This window comes from Arachis stenosperma, chromosome 6 (assembly GCF_014773155.1).
Source record: "Arachis stenosperma cultivar V10309 chromosome 6, arast.V10309.gnm1.PFL2, whole genome shotgun sequence".
Lineage (NCBI taxonomy): Eukaryota > Viridiplantae > Streptophyta > Magnoliopsida > Fabales > Fabaceae > Arachis > Arachis stenosperma.
Window position 1 is genome coordinate 80,406,732 of NC_080382.1, and position 7,055 is coordinate 80,413,786.

The 7,055-nt window shown below is 39.1% G+C and overlaps 2 non-coding genes across 2 annotated transcripts; both read right to left on the reverse strand.

Moving 5' to 3' along the window:
- Positions 1–255: 255 nt before the first annotated feature.
- Positions 256–363, reverse strand: LOC130937072 (small nucleolar RNA R71). The gene has a single exon (XR_009068307.1). It is a non-coding gene; the product is annotated as a small nucleolar RNA R71 (small nucleolar RNA).
- A 6,185-nt stretch (positions 364–6,548) lies between these two features.
- On the reverse strand, positions 6,549–6,656 carry LOC130937358 (small nucleolar RNA R71). The gene has a single exon (XR_009068579.1). It is a non-coding gene; the product is annotated as a small nucleolar RNA R71 (small nucleolar RNA).
- Positions 6,657–7,055: the final 399 nt, after the last annotated feature.

A 7,055-nucleotide genomic window follows, 5' to 3' on the forward strand; every position in this document is an offset into this window, starting at 1 on the left:
TTGCAACAGAACTGCAAGTTTCATGGACTTCCATCAGAAGATCTTTGTCAATTTTTAACTGAGTTCTTGCATATCTGTGATACTGTTAAGACCAATGGAGTTGATCCTGAAGTCTACAAGCTTATGCTTTTCCCTTTTGCAGTAAGGGACAGAGCTAGAACATGGTTGGACTCACAACCTAGAGATAGCCTGGACTCTTGGGATAAGTTGGTCACGGCTTTCTTAGCCAAGTTCTTTCCTCTTCAAAAGCTAAGCAAGCTTAGAGTGGATGTTCAGACCTTTAGACAAAAAGATGGTGAATCCCTCTATGAAGCTTGGGAAAGATACAAGGAGCTGACTAAAAAGTGTCCTTCTGACATGCTTTCAGAATGGACCACATTAGATATATTCTATGATGGTCTGTCCGAATTTTCCAAGATGTCACTGGACCACTCTATAGGTGGATCCATTCACCTAAAGAAAATGCCTACAAAAGCTCAGGAACTTATTGAAATGGTTACAAATAACCAGTTCATGTATACCTCTTAGAGGAATTCTGTGAGTAATGGGACGCCTCAAAAGAGAGGAGTTCTTGAAATTGATGCTCTGAATGCTGATGAGCGGAAAATTTATACGCTTTTTGGCATTGTTTTTAGGTAGTTTTTAGTAAGTTCAAGCTACTTTTAGGGATGTTTTCATTAGTTTTTATGTTAAATTCACATTTCTGGACTTTACTATGAGTTTGTGTGTTTTTCTGTGATTTCAGGTAAATTCTGGCTAAAATTGAGGGACTTGAGAAAAACTCTGAAAAAGGCTGACAAAAGGACTGCTGATGCTGTTGGAATCTGACCTCCCTGCACTCAAAATGGATTTTCTGGAGCTACAGAACTCCAAATGGCGCGCTCTCAAAAGCGTTGGAAAGTAGACATCCAGGGCTTTCCAGCAATATATAATAGTTCATACTTTATTCGGAAATTGACGACGTAACTTGGCGTTGAACGCCAAGTACATGCTGCTGTCTGGAGTTAAACGCCAGAAAAACGTCATGATCCGGAGTTGAACGCCCAAAACACGTTATAACTTGGAGTTCAACTCCAAGAAAAGCCTCAGCTCGTGGATAGATCAAGCTCAGCCCAAACATACACCAAGTGGGCCCCGGAAGTGGATTTATGCATCAATTACTTACTCATGTAAACCCTAGGAGCTAGTTTATTATAAATAGGACTTTTTACTAGTGTATTAGTCATCTTGGGACGATCAGTTCTCAGATCATAGGGGCTGGCCATTCGGCCATGCCGGAACCTTTTACTTATGTATTTTCAACAGTGGAGTTTCTGCACACCATAGATTAAGGGTGCGGAGCTCTGCTGTACCTCAAGTATCAATACAATTACTATTACTTTCTATTCAATTCTCTCTTCTTCTTATTCCAAGATATACGTTGCACAACACTTTGATGAATGTGATGATCCGTGACACGCATCATCATTCTCACTTATGAACGCACGTGACTGACAACCACTTCCGTTCTACCTTAGGCCGGGCGCATATCTCTTAGATTCCCCAACAGAATCTTCGTGGTATAAGCTAGATGGATGGCGGCATTCATGAGGATCCGGAAAGTCTAACCTTGTCTGTGGTATTCCGAGTAGGATCCTGGGAATCCGGAAAGTCTAACCTTGTCTGTGGTATTCCGAGTAGGATTCCGGTATTGAATGACTGTGACGAGCTTCAAACTCCTGAAGGCTGGGCGTTAGTGACAAACGCAAAAGAATCAATGGATTCTATTCCAACCTGATTGAGAACCGACAGATGATTAGCCGTGCTGTGACAGAGCATTTGGACCATTTTCACTGAGAGGATGGGATGTAGCTATCAACCAAGGGTGATGCCTCCAGACGATTAACCGTGCAGTGACAGCGCATAGGACCATTTTCCCGAGAGGATTGAAAGTAGCCATTGATGATGGTGATGCCCTACATACAGTTTGCCATGGAAAGGAGTAAGAAGGATTGGAAGAGAGAGTAGTGAAGTAGAGTTTCAAGAGGAGCACAGCATCTCCATACGCTTGTCTGAAATTCCCACTCTTGATTTACATAAGTATTTCTATCCCTTTTATTTTCTTTTTATATTTGATTTTCTAAATTCCATAATTTTATCCTCCTGACTGGGATTTACAAGATGACCATAGCTTGCTTCATACCAACAATCTCTGTGGGATCGACCCTTACTCGCGTAAGGTTTATTACTTGGACGACCCAGTACACTTGCTGGTTAGTTGAACGGAGTTGTGAATTCAATTAGAGCCAATTATTAAAATTCATACAAGTACAAAGAGCATGTGATCACAATTTCGTCCACCAAGTTTTTGGCGCCGTTGCCGGGGATTGTTCGAGTATGGACAACTGACGGTTTATTTTGTTGCTCAGATTAGGTAATTTTCTTTTCAAAAAATTTTCTTTTATTTTTCGTTTTCCCAAAAATATTTTCGAAAAAAAAAATAATAAAAATCCAAAAAAATTAGAAAATCATAAAAATAAAAAATATTTTGTGTTTCTTGTTTGAGTCTTGAATCAATTTTTAAGTTTGGTGTCAATTGCATGCTAAAAAAAATTTCTTGCATTTTTTTGAAAATTTCATGCATTCATGGTGTTCTTCATGATCTTCAAGTTGTTCTTGACAAATCTTCTTGTTTGATCTTGATGAGTTCTTGTTTTGTGTTGTTTGTTGTTTTTCATGTGCATCTTTGCATTCATATTTTCCATGCATTAAAGATTTCTAAGTTTGGTGTCTTGCATGTTTTCTTTGCATCAAAGATTTTTCAAAAATATGTTCTTGATGTTCATCATGATCTTCAAAGTGTTCTTGGTGTTCATCTTGACATTCATAGCATTCTTGCATGCATTCATTATTTTGATCTAAAAATTTCATGCATTGAGTATTTTTGTTGTTTTTCTCTCTCATCACTAAAAATTCAAAAATAAAAAAATATCTTTTCTTTATTTCCCTCCAAATTTTCGAAATTTTGGGTTGACTTGTGATGAGCGGATAATTTGTACGCTTTTTGGCATTGTTTTTAGTATGTTTTTAGTATATTTGGTTTAGTTTTTAGTATATTTTTATTAGTTTTTAGTTAAAATTCACTTTTCTGGACTTTACTATGAGTTTGTGTATTTTTCTGTGATTTCAGGTATTTTCTGGCTGAAATTGAGGGACCTGAGCAAAAATCTAATTCAGAGACTGAAAAGGACTGCAGATGCTGTTGGATTCTGACCTCCCTGCACTCGAAGTAAATTTTCTGGAGCTACAGAAGCTCAATTGGCGCGATCTCAACGGCGTTGGAAAGTAGACATCCTGGGCTTTCCAGCAATATATAATAGTCCATACTTTGCCCAAGATTTGATGGGCCAAACCGGCGTTTAAAGTCACCTTCAGAAATTCCAGCGTTAAACGCCGGAACTGGCACCAAAGTGGGAGTTAAACGCCCAAACTGGCACAAAAGCTGGCGTTTAACTCCAAGAAGAGTCTCTACACGAAAATGCTTCATTCCTCAGCCCAAGCACACACCAAGTGGGCCCGGAAGTGGATTTTTATGTCATTTACTCATCTTTGTAAACCTTAGGCTACTAGTTTTCTATAAGTAGGATCTTTTACTATTGTGTTATCATCTTTTGATCATGTTTCTATGATTGAACCCTCTTTGGGAGGCTGGCCATTCGGCCATGCCTAGACCTTGTTCTTATGTATTTTCAACGGTGGAGTTTCTACACACCATAGATTAAGGTGTGGAGCTCTGCTGTACCTCGAAGTATTAATGCAATTACTATTGTTCTTCTATTCAATTCCGCTTGTTCTTGTTCTAAGATATCACTTGTTCTTCAACTTGATGAATGTGATGATCCGTGACACTCATCATCATTCTCACCTATGAACGCGTGACTGACAACCACCTCCGTTCTACCTTAGATTGGGTGAATATCTCTTGGATTCCTGATACACGATGCATGGTTGATCGCCTGACAACCGAGCGCTCGCCTGACAACCGAGCCAGCCATTCCGTGAGATCAGAGTCTTCGTGGTATAGGCTAGAACTGATGGCGGCATTCAAGAGAATCCGGAAGGTCTAACCTTGTCTGTGGTATTCTGAGTAGGATTCAATGATTGAATGACTGTGACGTGCTTTAAACTCCTGAGGGCGGGGCGTTAGTGACAGACGCAAAAGAATCACTGGATTCTATTCCGGCCTGATCGAGAACCGACAGATGGATAGCCGTGCCGTGACAGGGTGCGTTGAACATTTCCACTGAGAGGATGGGAGGTAGCCACTGACAACGGTGAAACCCTTGCATAAGCTTGCCATGGAAAGGAGTAGGAAGGATTGGATGAAGACAGTAGGAAAGCAGAGAGACGGAAGGGACACAGCATCTTCATGCGCTATCTGAAATTCCACCAATGAATTACATAAGTATCTCTATCTTTATCTTTATGTTTTATTCATATATCATTCATAACCATTTGAGTCTGCCTAACTAAGATTTACAAGGTGACCATAGCTTGCTTCATACCAACAATCTCCGTGGGATCGACCCTTACTCGCGTAAGGTTTATTACTTGGACGACCCAGTGCACTTGCTGGTTAGTTGTGCGGAGTTGTGATGAAGAGTTGAGATTGCAATGAGCGTACCATGTTGATGGCGCCATTGATGATCACAATTTCGTGCACCAAGTTTTTGGCGCCGTTGCCAGGGATTGTTCGAGTATGGACAACTGACGGTTCATCTTGTTGCTAAGATTAGGTATTTTTCTTCAGAGTTCTTAAGAATGAATTCTAGTGTTTCAAGGTGATGTTCTTATCATCACCAAAGCTGATTGATCTTCATCAATTTAGCTCTTGAATGCAATGTCCTGCTGAAGCTTGGCTAGCCATGTCTAATTCCTTTAGACTGTAGCTTTAGACTAACATTGCATGATTTCTGGAATTCTCATTAAGAATTTTGATACATTTATTTTCCTTTTCACTTAATTTTCGAAAAATCCAAAAAAATTACAAAATCATAAAAACCAAAAATATTTTATGTTTCTTGTTTGAGTCTAGTGTCTAATTTTAAGTTTGGTGTCTTGCATGCATTGTTTATTTGATCTTGGTTCTATTTTCAAGTCAATAGTACAGGGAACTGAAGATTCAGAACATGCAGCAGAGGAATTACACAGAAAAAGCTGGGCGTTCAAAACGCCCAGTGAAGAAGGACAGACTGGCGTTTAAACGCCAGCCAGGGTGCCTGGTTGGGCGTTTAACGCCCAAAAAGGTAGTGCATTGGGCGTTAAACGCCAGAATGTGCACCATTCTGGGCGTTTAACGCCAGGATGGCACAAGGGGGAGGATTTTGTTTTCAAATCAATTTTTTTTCAAGTTTTCAAAGTTTTTCAAAATTAAATCTTTTTCAAATCATATCTTTTCAATCAAATGTTTTCAAAATAGATTTCTTTCCTTTTTCAAAGATACTTGCTATCAATTAATGATTTGACTCAACATTTCAAGTATGCTGCCTTTTCTGTTGAGAAAGGTTTAATGTTTGAATCATATCTTTTCTTGTTAGGCAAGTCATTAATTTTTAAAATCAAATCTTTTTAAAATTGTTTTCAAATAATATCTTCTCAATCATATCTTTTTAATCACATCTTTTTCAAAACAGTTTTCAATCATATCTTTTTGATTTCTAATTTCAAAGTCTTTTTCAAAAATTACTTGATTTCTTTCCCACTCTTGGTTTTCGAAAATCAATTAAAGTTTTTCAAAATGTTTTTAAAATCTTTTTAATTAATTTTCGAAAAAACCTCTTCCCCTCTTCTCACATCCTTCTATTTATGGAGTATCACTCCTCCTCAATGCACAATTCGAACTCTATCTCACTAAGTTCGAATTCTTCTACCTCTTTCTTCTATTTTTCCTTTCCTCTGACACCTCAAGGAATCTCTATACTGTGACATAGAGGATTCCACATTTTCTTGTTCTCTTCTTTTTCATATGAGCAGGAACAAAGACAAAAGCACTCTTGTTGAAGCTGACCCTGAACCTGAAAGGACCTTGAAGCGAAAGCTAAGAGAAGCTAAGGCACAAATCTCTGTAGAGGACCTAACAGAAATCTTCAAAGAAGAAGAACACATGGCAGCCGAAAACAACAACAATGCCAACAATGCAAGGAAGGTGCTGGGTGACTTTACTGCACCTACTCCCGACTTCTATAGGAGAAGCATCTCTATCCCTGCCATTGGAGCAAACAACTTTGAGCTTAAGCCTCAATTAGTTTCTCTAATGCAACTGAATTGCAAGTTCCATGGACTTCCATTGGAAGATCCTCATCAGTTTTTGGCTGAGTTCTTGCAAATCTGTGACACTGTCAAGACTAATGGGGTTGACCCTGAGGTCTACAGACTTATGCTATTTCCCTTTTGCTGTAAGAGACAGAGCTAGGACATGGTTGGACTCACAACCTAAAGAAAGCCTGGACTCATGGGAAAAGCTAGTCAATGCCTTCTTGGCAAAGTTCTTTCCACCTCAAAAATTGAGTAAGCTTAGAGTGGAAGTCCAAACCTTCAGACAGAAGGATGGAGAATCCCTCTATGAAGCTTGGGAAAGATACAAACAATTGATCAGAAAATGTCCTTCTGACATGCTTTCTGAATGGAGCATCATAGGTATTTTCTATGATGGTCTCTCTGAACATCCAAGATGTCTTTGGATAGCTCTGCTGGAGGATCTCTTCATCTGAAGAAGACGCCTACAGAAGCTCAAGAACTAATGAAATGATTGCAAATAACCAATTCATGTACACTTCTGAAAGGAATCCTGTGAACAATGGGACTAATCAGAAGAAAGGAGTTCTTGAGATTGATACTCTGAATGCCATTCTAGCTCAGAACAAGATATTGACTCAACAAGTCAATTTGATTTCTCAAAGTCTGTCTGGAATGCAAAATGCACCAAGCAGTACTAAGGATGCTCATCTGAGAAGAAGCCTATGATCCTGAGAAACCTTCAGTGGAAGAGGTGAATTACCTAGGAGAACCCTATGGAA